The sequence below is a fragment of the Dasypus novemcinctus genome, chromosome 22, assembly GCF_030445035.2.
Source record: "Dasypus novemcinctus isolate mDasNov1 chromosome 22, mDasNov1.1.hap2, whole genome shotgun sequence".
Taxonomy (NCBI): Eukaryota; Metazoa; Chordata; class Mammalia; order Cingulata; family Dasypodidae; genus Dasypus; species Dasypus novemcinctus.
Genome location: NC_080694.1, coordinates 34,970,707 through 34,983,372, shown reverse-complemented (window position 1 = coordinate 34,983,372; position 12,666 = coordinate 34,970,707). Strand labels below are relative to the sequence as shown.

At 49.8% G+C, this 12,666-nt stretch overlaps 1 pseudogene; it reads right to left on the bottom strand.

The window, feature by feature from the left end:
- Positions 1-2,558: 2,558 nt before the first annotated feature.
- LOC131275310 (nuclear protein localization protein 4 homolog pseudogene) lies at positions 2,559-4,668 on the bottom strand (annotated as a pseudogene).
- Positions 4,669-12,666: the final 7,998 nt, after the last annotated feature.

Sequence of the window (12,666 nt, the reverse complement as noted above, 5' to 3'; positions counted from 1 at the left end):
CCACTGGCCAAAAAGGGCACACTGCAGGCAGGTTGCCTCTCGGCTCATCTCTGCTCCAAATCATCATCTAACAAAGAAGAGCTGGGGAGTGGAGGGGAAAAAACACCCCTTTAACTTCTTTCCTGTGTGTTGAGCAATCCAGGTTTAGGGCAGGCTGGAGAACCTCAGAGCTCACGCCTCTATCCACAGAGGAGACAGAGGGCTGCCCAGGCACTGGCTATTGCTTTGCCCGGGGGGGCCCCCCCAGCGAGCAGCTGTCCTCATTCATAGCCCAGGGCTATTGTCCTGCTTTTTTTTTTTAAGGGGCCAGAGATTGAACCCAGGACCTCATATGTGGGAAGCTGGCACTCACCCACTGAGCCACATTGGCTCCCCTGAGCTGGCCTCTCTGTTTATTTGCTTGTTGCTGGGTTTTTTATTGTTTGTTTACAGGGGATCAAACCCAGGACCTCCCACGTGGGAAGCAGAACCACTTGAACCACATCCACCCCACCTACTTTGAAGCATGGTCCCTTTGTAAAAGGCAATCAGAATTTTTTGAGCTGCCCAGCGTATTTGCTATGCAAAGTCTCCATTTGGATCAGTCAACCAATGGCAATACCAAGAGAGGTACCTGTTCAGGAATGGAAACTGCTTCCACGTGGCCCGTGGTGGAGGCGCAAACTGCTCCCAGAGTGCTCTAGGACCAGAGAGCGGTAGCAGGCAGGGTGGGCTGGGACACGGCTTTGTAATAAGAGGGAATCCCCGTGCAGCCCAGAGGACAGGTGCTTCCACTGCCTCTGGAGTTCAGGTCAGTGAGAGGACACCTCATTGAGCAATATGCCATTTTGCATCTGTGGGCCACAAAGCAACATAATCTTTTTTTTCTGTGTTTATTTTTTAATTTTTTTTTTTTTTTTTTTTTCTGGCATTGAACTCTTGCAATTTTTCTTTATTTGTAAACATTTTAATTTCTCCTTTTTTCCAAGGTAATTTTAACAGATACAGAATTCTTAGTTGAAAGTTTCTTTAAAGATTCTAAATATGTCTTCCCATTGTCTACTGGCCTCCATAATTTTAGATGAGAAATCCAATGTTAATCTTATTGTGGATCTGTATGACAAGTCACTTCCCTCTTTCAAAATTGTTATCTTCATATTCTGGTAATTTCACTACATTGTGCCTTGGTGCAGATCTCTTAGTCTATGCAGCTTGGTGAATCCTGGACATGTACAATCATGTGTTTCATCAGATTTGTTAAGTTGTCAGCCATATTTCTTCAAATACCTTTTCTCCCCTTTCTCTTATCCTTCTGGAAGTCCAATGATGCATATGTTTGCAGGCTTGATGGTGTCTCACAGATCCCTCAGGCTTTGTTCGTTTTCCGTCATTTTATTTTTCTACTGCTCACACTGAATAATTTCAATTGCCTTACCTTCATATTTGCTGATCCTTCCTTCTGTCCATTCAAATCTGCATTGGAATCCATCTAGTGAGTTTTTCATTTCAATTATTGTATTTGCAGCTCCCAAATTTGTTTGGTTCTTTTTTACTTTTATTTTAAAATAATCTCTACCTCTTCTTTTGTTCAGAGAACGTTTACCTAATTTCTTTTAGTTCTTTCTATATGGATTCCTTCAGCTCACTGAACATGTAAGACAGTTTATTTAAAGTCTCTGACTAAAAAGTTCCAATGAAGGAGCTTCCTCAGGGATGGTTTCCAGCAAACACTTTTTACAGAACAGGCCATATTTTCCTGTTTCTTGGTATGTTTTGTAAATTTTTTGTTGAGAACTGGACGTCTATTATCTTGTTTTAACTCTGGAAGTCTAGTTCTTGCACTTCTCTGGGACTGCTAGGGTTTTTTTTGTTGTTGAGGGCTGGATCCATACATTTGTGACGGTTCTCAATTATTTCTGCTCCCAAACAGGAAATAGAGAGAGAAAAAGGGGTGGGGAAGGTGCTGCCACATCTCCTTGAGGCTGCCCTCAGAGCTGCCCCCCCTCAGTGATCTGAAGGGGCTGATTTAAAAGATGGTACCAGCCAAGAGACCACAGAAAACACTCAGATTTTGTAGGTTCTTATCGCCCACCCTGGCACCAGCAAGCTGCACCAGGAGTGTGGGCCACAGTCTCTCTTGCTGCCTACTTCAAGGCTGGCGGGTAGGGATGAGGTAGCCTCTGCACGTTCGGGGAATTCACGGCTGTTTACTGCAATGTTCCAGCCTCTTTTTCCTGTTCTTCCCTGGATACTGCCCAGCTTCACTAAACCCCCAAGTTCTAAAACAGATTCAGACCGTTCCTGCCAGCCCAGTGGTTACTTTGGGGGAGACTGATTCCTGGAGCATCCCAGTCTGCCATATACTCACAATTCTCTCCTCTATCTGCTCATTTTTAGAAAATAAAAGTGTCTGTGTTGCAATGATTTGATTTGGTGCTACATACCCCAAACCCACTTCCTGTTCCTTTCAACCTTGATTATGAGGCCTGGCATCATGGATGCCTGAGTAGCTGATATTAAACCCCTGAAATGCTATGTGATGCCTCTTTTTTACAAACAAGGTTCCAAAAAAATGGTTAAGTAGAACTAACCAAAATGAGAAGAGTCTAAAATATGTCCATGTTCACACTATTCTCTATCTATTTAGTTCTCATACTCTGGTCTCTTTCCAGATCGAATAAATCTTTTGCCTTTTATCTACTTAGTTCTCTATAATCCGAAGTTACTTTTTACCTTATAAAACACATCAGGCACATACTGCTCACTGCTGGACTCCTTGGCATAGCCGAGCTCAGGGGCATCTTTGCAAGGTAACAGGCACTCATCGCGGACCAGAGCCATGCACTGATTGGATACCTGGTAACCTTCAAAGTGTACCTGGTTGTCAGGACCACCTGTAGCCACTGCAGTGACAAACTTGGATCCAAAATGTCCGTCTGGTGAGAGCCGACATGCATTGGGATGCTTATTCTGGAAGTCTCCTGCAGTGATACATTCTTCTGAACTCAGGAAATAGGTGTCCTTATTTCGACTGTATCGGACTGTACCCTTTCGGGTATCTTCTGAGACGAGGTCTGTAAATATCCAGCCAACCTTCCTCAGGCCAAGTTTGGCAGCAATTTCATCGACCACCTCAGCTTTTGGATCTTCGAGAAGTTCCAAGCTGTTCTGTGTACCGATCTGAGGGGGCTCATAGATCGCTGCCACTTCAGCCCTGATCCCGAGGGGAATGTCTTTGTGTTCTGTGTACCGCCCGTACAAGTACCCGAAGTGCTGGCTCCCCGTCTTCCTCCAGAAGTCAAGGAAGCGGTCAGCAACAGTGTGGTTCTCAAACATGATATTGTCCACGTGCCTGTATTTCTGTCTGTTCAGGGTGATGGCACTCGGCTGACACTTGGTGCAGATGCCGTTAGGCCACGGGAGGTGCCCCTCGCAACCCGACTTAATCTTGCAACTGATGTTCTCCAGGGCAACAAACTTCCCCAGCTGTGGGTCGCGGCTCCTGTAGATCTTGCCGTCCTGCTTGCTCAGGTACTGATCAATCTCATCCTCCTCCACGCCAGGAGCCCCGGGGGCCTTTGGCCCCAGCGACGGCGACGTCTCCATCTCAGAGGACGGCCCCGCCAGGCTCGAGGGGAACAGGAACAGCAGGTCGCCATGTTTGATTTTTAGCAGGTTGAGGGATTTGTTGGATGATGCTGTGATCTCTCCAGTCTTGTTTCTATTGATGTAAACTGAAAAGCCATTATTTTGGAAGCCAAACTCCTTTGCAACCTTTTTTAAAAACGCTGCAGCTGACTCTCTCTTTGTCGTTGTTATCCTCTTCACCCCATCTGGGGACTGAACGCGGATTATCAGCATTCTGCCGTGTCTGACTGCTCTGTTAATTTTCCTGCCACACTTGCTTTTGAGGGAAAACTTTTCACAAGTTAACGAATGGCAGATTTTTCTGCTTTCCACGGAGTTTTTATTTCAGGGGGGAAGGGGAAGGTGCCGATTCCTGATGTCGGGTCAAAAGTGCCATCAGCGTTCTTTATAATAATGCCTTCTACACAGGTCGTGGTCAACTTTTCCTTGCCACCGAGGAGCAAAAACTACGCCAAGCTGCTGCGTCTTCCTCCCTCACGGCTTCCTTTCGCCGAGAGCGCTCCGTAAGCTCCCCGTTCGCACACGCCGCTCTCCTTCCAGTGACGCGTGACGAGGCACTTACTGGGACGGGGCGAGGAGGCAGAAGGGCCCAGGGGAGCCTGACGGGCGGGCCCCTGGCCCTGAGGGCCTGGGAGGAATGACTGGGAGGGCCCCTAAAGAAAGCCCCCAAAGTCTCCCCGAGCCCGGGGATGGGGAGGCGGGAAGACGGTCTCCCTCCGGCACAGCCGACGCTCCCCGCAGGAAGGCCCGGCCTCGCCCGGCCCGGGGCAGGGGGCCGGGGGCGCAAAGCGCCGGGCGGGGGCGGGAAGAGACCGAGGCCGAGGAGGGTGGACGGAGCCCGGGGCGAGGGAGAGCGAGGGCCGGGTCGCGGCGCCCGCCCGCCGGCCTCCCGCGCAGGCCGCGGCCGGCAAATCTGCTGCCTCATCCCGGCGCCCGCGCCCGCCCGGCCGCGCCACTCACGATGCTCTCGGCCATGGGCGCCGCTCCCGCCTCCGGGCTCGAGCCCCGGGCCGCCGCCGCCTGCCGCCCCACGGGCCTCGCCGCCCCCGCCCCGGCCTCAGCCCCGGCCTCCCGCCGCCGCCGCCACCGTCGCTCCAGCTTCCTATTTTTTAATTTTTAAAGAAGCTTTAGATTATGTAAATGTTGCATCATAAATTCAGGGGACGGGGAAGCAGATTTGGCCCAATGAATAGAGTGTCTGCCTACCACATGGGAGGTCCGCGGTTCAAACCCCGGGCCTCCTTGACCTGTGTGGGTGGCCCATGCACAGTGCTGATACGCCCCAGGAGGGCCGTGTCACGCAGGGGTGTCCCCCACGTAGGGGAACCCCACGCACAAGGAGTGTGCCCCATAAGGAGTGCCGCCCAGCGCGAAAACGCAGCCTGCCTGGGAGTGGGCACCGCACACTCGGAGAGCTGACACAGCAAGATGACGCAACAGAAAGGGACACAGATTCCCGTGCTGCTGACAAGAATGCAAGCAGACACAAAAGAACACACAGCGAATGGACACAGAGAGCAGACAGTGGGAAGGGGTGGGGAGAAGGGGAGAGAAATTTTAAAAAACAATAATAATAAATCTTAAAAAAAAAAAATACAGGGGATTCCCACATACCCCACCACCTGCCCACCCCCACTTCCCCAGATTAACAACATCCCTTCATGAGGGTCATATATTTGTTACAAATGCTGAATGAGTATTGAAGCATTGCTACTAACCTTGGTCTATGGTTTACATTATAGTCCACACTGTGCACCACACAATTTTATAGATTTTGACAAAATGTGTAATGGCCTGTATCCATCACTGCAATGCTGTGCAGGACAATTCCAATGGCCCCAAAGCACCCCATGTTACACCTATTCTTTTCAGAAGAGAAAAGCTCCTTCCTGGCCTTGTGGAAATCTCTGCAGGCCAACGTGCTCAGTGTGTACCATCCTGGCGTTGCTGTTTGCAGGGGAGGGGCTGGGAGGGCAGACGGGGTGGCAGCTCTCGGCTGTCCTGGCCGTTGACTGTGATGCTGTAGAAACGACAGGATGGACCCAGCTGGAGTCTGGGGTTTCAGGGAGTGCTGGCCACACACCCCGGAAAGAAAGGGGGCCATGAGGGGCTCACCAAACCAAGCAGCCACTCCAAAACATCACTGTGCCCCAGGGCTCACTCTTTCTTTTAATCGTAGTAACATACACGTAACAGAAATTTTGCTATTTCAACTATTTTAAAGTGCACAGTTTAGTGGGGTAAATTATATTCGCTATGCTGTGCAGGTATCACCACTACCTCGTTCTAGAACTTTTTTGCCACCTGGAATGGAGCCCCATTAATCAGTCCCTCTCCTCCAGGCTCCCCAGCAGCTCCAGCCCAGCACTAATCTGCTTTCTGTCTCTAGGGATTTGCCTATTCTAGATAAGTCATAATACAATCACAAAATACTCAGTCGTGTGTGACCAGCATCTTTCTCTCGGCATGAAGTCTTCGAGGCTTATCCACGTTGTTGCATGTATCAGAACTCCATTCCTTTTTACGGCTGAACACTATTCCCCTGTATGTGTAGACCACATTTTGTTTCTCTAATCATAGGTTGTGGGCACTTGAGTTGTTTCTACCTCTTCTGAATAGTGCTGCTGTGAATATTCACATACAAGTATCTGCTTGAGACCCTGCTTTCACCAGAGTTCTCTTAAAGAAGAATGTGGATAGGCTGTTGTGTTTTTCCCAAGAGGGATTTTTTTTTTATTTATAAAGAAGCTTTAGATTACATAAATGATACATTGAAAATATAGGAGGATTCCCATATACTGACTCTAGTCCCTCCCCATCCCCCACTTTTCCCCATTAACAACATTTTTCATTAGTGTGAACATTTGTTACAATTGATGAACACATATTGAAGCATTGCTACTAACCATGGTCTATAGTTTATATTATAGTTTACACTCTGCACCACACATTTTCATAGGTTTTGACCACATGGAGAATGGCCTGTATCCATTATTATAATGACATTCAGAACAATTCCAATGCCCCAGAAATGCCCCATGTTCCACCTATTCCTCCCTCTCCCTCCCCTCAGAACCTCTGGTGACCATTGTCTTTATATCAATGTTACAAGATCTTCCATTACTAGAATAACAATAAGTCTCCTTTAGTCCATAGTTGCCTTCCCCCATTATATTTGTTCATTCCTCAGTCTTGAGGATTTTAGGATGGTGATACCCACTCTGCTTCTGACTGAGAAGGGGCTTAGACCCCATGGGGCAGATGGATGGAAGTGTCTTGCTTGCAGTTAGAGATACTCTCTGTTTTTTGGGGGTGGGTATTGCCCATCATCACCCTCTTGACAGCTGTGTTGGGTGGATCCAACGAACTGGAGAGCAGGTGCTGCAACTCTGCTGAGATTCAGGGCTTACCAGCATGTGAACAGCCAGAAGGTTGAAGTCTCTGGGATATATATTTAACAAGTATAGTGTTAATTAGAGGTTCAAATAAAAGGGGCAGAAGACCCATGTGTAGGGAAATTATAAATGAGTTTAACTCTGTGACACTGGGAACATATCTTCCAAGGTAAGGTCCACCGACAGGGTGCCAAATTGCTGAGATCGTGTGCCCTGCCCCTCGTGTCTAGCTGTCTCAAGAGTGGAAAGGCAGTTTTGATGGAAATTTGCCCTGGAAGTAAAAAGCCAAGGAATGAATGAGAAGGATGCCCAAGGTATCTTCTTTAAGGCTGTGAAATCTTAGAAGCACAGACCTCAGAGTTGAGAGTCACCCTCAACTAGAACTTTGTAAACACAGTGCAGTGTGTTTGTGGGTGGGTGGGCGGTAAGGGGAAATTCCCACACAGTTTAGATGTGTAATCTTGGCAATTATGGACCATTGGCAAGCAAGCCAATGATGTATGCAGTTAGATACACCTAAAATTCTTATTCTCACTTCAGATGTCTATTTGAATTTATAAATCCTCAATTTCCCATCAGGGAGTCGAGTTCAGCCAACCTTTCCAATGCTAACGCTGAAAGAATTTTAAAAATAAAAATCCAGCCCCTTTCCAAGCTCTGTCCCCTCTCTTTGATAACAGCGTTTTCCTCCCTGTCACTCCAGCCCAATGCCTTGGATCTTTTAGGATGTCTCCCTCGCTTTCATGGCGCAAGGGTGAGTTTCCTGAACCGGCCCTCACGGCCCCTGACTGACGGCTCTGCTTTCCTTCCCTTCACAGCCATATTTCTTCATTAGCTTCCAACAGCTTCCTTCAGACTCTGGTCTTTGGGGGCTGCCTGTAACCCACCGGATACAGGCCAAACTCCTGCCCCACAGAAGCTCACCGTGTCATCCCACCCTTGCCGTGTCGTCCCACCCTCACCATGCCATGCTCAGTGTTTGCACCGCCAGCCGCGGCGGCGCCCAGTAGGGGTGCGTGTGCCCCAACCTCCCGCCATGTTCTCTCTTCACTAGCACGTCTGAACAAGTGTGGGAAACCCTCACCCGTGCCTCCATCAGGGTCGTGCCCCACGCCTCTCTCCCAGGCCCACAGGCCTCTCTCTCCGCGCCTTTCGGCCCCAGCACACAGGTCTCCGTTGCCAGCAGCGCTCTCTCTGTCTGTGAGCACTCATACCAGTCACCTGCCTAACCCCGCCTACCCTTCAGCCTCAGCTGGGCTGAAACGCTTCCCTGAGGCACCTGCCTGGAACCTTTCGGGCAGGCGGTAGCTCCACACCTTCTTCTCCATGGCATGTCAGCTCTCCCCCAAGGGCCATCTCCCTGGCTGACGGGTGGCTGCTTCCCCTGTCCTAGCACAGTGTCTGGAGGAGCTCGGCATGTACTTCTGAGGGAACGACTGTTTCCCCACTGCCTAGAGAATGCAGCCCCAGTTCCTTCTTTAGATCCATGAAGCCCCATGTGACAGTTTGAGGTTCTTTTATGAATCCCAAAAAGAGAAAGATTATGTTTTTGAACTAACCTATTCCTGTGGAGGTGAGATCCTTTTCAATGGACTCCCATCAGGGAGGCGTGGCTCAGGTGGAGTCTCCACCCTCTTGCTGGGTCTGATCTAAAGGGAGACACAGAGAGAGACACACACACAGGACAGGGAGCTCTACCATATCTGATCCTGCCACATGAGAGAGAGGACTCCAGCTTCATCCATGGCTGCAGAAAGGCAGAGAAGCACCAAGAGACTGAGGGAGGAGGCTGGAAAGGGAGAAGCCCTGTGCCTGGCTGCCCACAGCTGAGCTCCGGGAGAATGAGATGCTAGAGGGCAAGGCAGGGACCTCGGCACAGATCGGCGGCCATCTTCATCAGCAGCCATCTTCACCATGCGGCCATCTTCATCAGCGGCCATCTTCACCATGTGGCCATCTTCATCAGCGGCCATCTTCACCATGTGGCCATCTTCATCAGCGGCCATCTTCACCATGTGGCCATCTTCATCAGCGGCCATCTTCACCATGTGGCCATCTTCATCAGCGGCCATCTTCACCCTGTGGCCATCTTCATCAGCGGCCATCTTCACCATGTGGCCATCTTCATCAGCGGCCATCTTCACCATGTGGCAGGACACCAGGATTACCAGTAGCTGGCTTAATGAAAAAGCATTCCTGGGAAGCAGATGTGGTTCAACTGATAGAGCATCTGCCTACCATATAGGAGGCTCAGGGTTGAAACCCAGGGCCTTCTGGCCCATGTAGCAAACTAACCCACACGGAGTGCTGCTGTGTGCCAGGAGTACCGCCCCATGCAGGAGTGCCCCCCACACAAGGAGCACCGCCCTGTGCAGGAGTGCCCCCTGTGCATGGAGTGCAGCCCCACGCAGGAGCACAGCCCACCCAGGAGTGGTGCCGTCCACATGGAGAGCCGGCACAGCAAGATGATGCATCAAGAAAGAGACACAGAGGAGAGGCAACATGAGACGCAGAAAAATAGGAAGCTGAGGTGGAGCAAGAGAATGATAGCCTCTCCCACCCCAGAAGGTTCCAGGATGGATTCCTGGAGCCACCTAATGATAATACAAGCAGACACAGAAGAACACACAGCAAATGGACACGGGGAGCAGACAACAGCGGGGGGTGGCAGAGGAGAAATTTTTTTAAAAGCATTCCTTATGGTGCCTTGATTTGGACATTTCACAGCCTCAGAACTGTAAACTTTTACCCCAAATAAAATTCCCATGAAAAAAGCCAACCTATTTCTGGCATTTTGCATTGGCAGCCTTTGGCAAACTAAGACACCCTATAAAAAGCAACCCAGAAAGCCCTTCCATTCTCTCCCATGCCATTGTCTTGTGTGCCCATATACTCTACACAAAGCAGACTGATGACAATTCTCCCCTAAAATGAACCTAAAAAAAATCCCACCCCAAGACCTTTGTTCATAATATATAATATAATAGGCATCATGCCAATAGAACAGAGCTTGGCAGTTAAAATGGTTCCACCAAAGTAGATAGCCTTGGATTCTGCCCCACCCACCCACCAATTTCCCTGAGCAAAGTTTGGGTAGATAATCATAGTTTCCACATCCTCGTTACATTTCTAGGGTTGTGCTCAGGGTCAGGTCCCCAGAACAGAACCTGTGATGAGGATGGGTGTGAGTGATTTATCTCAGGCAGTTCTCCTGGAGAAACTGATAAAGGGGTGAGGAAGGCACATGGGGGCAGGGGAAGTGACCGAGCAAATTGCGGAGAGCCAATCGAGATTCTGCAGAGGAATTTGGAGTGAAAGTTGCACCGTCCCGAGTCAGAGCAAGGGACCTGGGCATTCAAATTCCATCATTCTTCACTCATGGCTAATCGGGGTCCCAAAGAGAGGTAACTTGCCTGGGGCAGCAAAGTCGCTCCCGAGGCCACAGGCATGCCCCAAAGGGACAAGTCAGTACCGCCTGCTGGGCAAGGCACAAGACACCGGGGCTGGGGCACCCAGAAACAAGAGGGGGACCCAAAGGAACCAGGGTGGACACCTACAGCGTCACTCCAGGGGCCACATGATTGGCATGTGGAGCTGCTCCTCAGTCCAACCTTACCAAGAATTAGGTCTTTAAAAAAAGAAAAAAAGATTTATTTATTTATTTATTTCTGTCCCCTTCCTCCCCCGCTCCCTGCCCCGCTGTCTGCTCTCTGTGTCCATTTGCTGTGCGTTCTTCTGTGTCTGCTTGTATTCTCATTAGGCGGCTCTGGGAACTTCCAGAGAGGGAGAGAGGCGATCATTCTCTTGTGCCACCTCAGCTCCCTGGTCTGCCACATCTCGTATTATCTCTCCTCTGTGTCTCTTTTTGTTGCCTCATCTTGCTGCACCAGTTCTCTGCGTGAATCAGCACTCTGTGTGGGCCAGCTCGCTGCACGGGCCAGCTCGCCTCCACCAGGAGGCTCTGGGTATCGAACCCTGGAGCCCAACTGCTTGAGCCACAGCTGCTTCTCAAGAAGAATTAAGTCTTAACAACATAGACTCTAAGTGTAGATCTGGCATCAACAGGCGAGCAAAGGCAACGTCAGGGCCCCTCTCGCTTTCCTCACATGTGCACACCCACAGTAACGTGCTCACCTACAGAACAGCGGAAGCAGCAGTCAGGTACTGCTGGACCTCATTTGTCAGAGGCTCTGAGCAGGACCGTGCAGGTGGGAGGCCCCCTCCTCTGCCCTGACCAGAGCCTCCTGCCAGTGTTGCCCTCGTGCTCTTGCTTCCTGCTCCCACTGCTTCATGCTTCTGTGTCTGTTTGGAAAAGACCATCTGTTTCCTGAGTCCTGTTTTGTTTTTTTTTCAGATCTTTGCCTTCCTCTGAATCCAGAGGATGTATCTGTGAGTCGTTCTAGTCTGCTAGGCTGCCGAAATGCCGACAACGTGGAATGGGCTGGCTTTTAACGGTGGGAACTTATTTGCTTACAAGCTTACAGTTTTGAGGCAAAATGTCCAAAGCAAGTCTTCATCAGGACATTGCTTTCTCCCCAAAGACTGGCTGCCGGTGATCCTGGGCTCCTCTGTCACATGGCAAGGCACATGGCGGCGTCTGCTGGGCTCTCCCTTCTCTTCTGGGTGTGGTTGCTTTCAGCATTCTGCTTCTGTGGCTTTCTCTCTCTTCGTCTGAATTCCAGTAAGAGGATCAAGACTCATCCTGACTGAGGTGAGTCACATCTTAAGATCCTCTCACCCAGTATCCTATGTGCAGTGGGTCCACACCCACAGCAATGGATTCACATTAAGAACGTACTTTTCTGGCGTCCATACAGCATCAAACCATCACATGAGTCCTTTCCTGGGGCAAGCAGACTGCGTATAACGGATTCTTCTCACAGCTTCCTGATGCTGTCTTCCTTGACAGCAAGGATATTGCTTCCCCAGACCATTGCTCCAGACCTTGTAAGGCAAAGTGCTCTACGTGCCCAGCGAGGAACCATGATTTCTCACAATTTTATTAGATAGAGCCTGGCAGCCAGATGGAGGCCACCTCATAGTTCCCACTTCTGAGGCTGCATCAAGTGTTGGGCATTGTAAAGATAGAGTGTCTATGGAACATTCCAGAACCCCAATCCTACCGATCACCAGGGGAGAGAGAGTTAGCTCACTTTCCACATCTGTAAAATGGGGATAATATCAGCACCTACCTGCAAGGTTGTTCTGAGACGAGGCAATGCATGTAGAGGGTTTAGTGTAGCTTGTCGCAGTAAGAATGTTCCGGAAATGGAGGAGTGGTGGTGGCCGTGGAGGCAGCTGCTAGGGTTGTTTCTGATCTTTTTCTGGGATGGTCCCAAGGAAGAGCTTCAGGGAGATTCCTCTTGGTTTTGAAAACCAAAATCAAATATGATTTCCTGGTCATTGTCACTGGGAAAAACCAAATCCCAGTAGTGAGCTTTGTTCCCTGCTGCAGTGTGAAGGGAATTGTGTGTGTGGATGTGTGTGTGTGTTGCTGTGAAAAAAACGAAAATTAGTTGAGGGAATTTTTATTCTTCTGGGTTTGGGGACAATGGGTGAAAAGGCAGAATCAAGCTCAAATTAGCTAAAAGCAGGAAAGAGTCCATACCTCTTACCACTCTTCTCCCTACCCTCTCATCCAAAT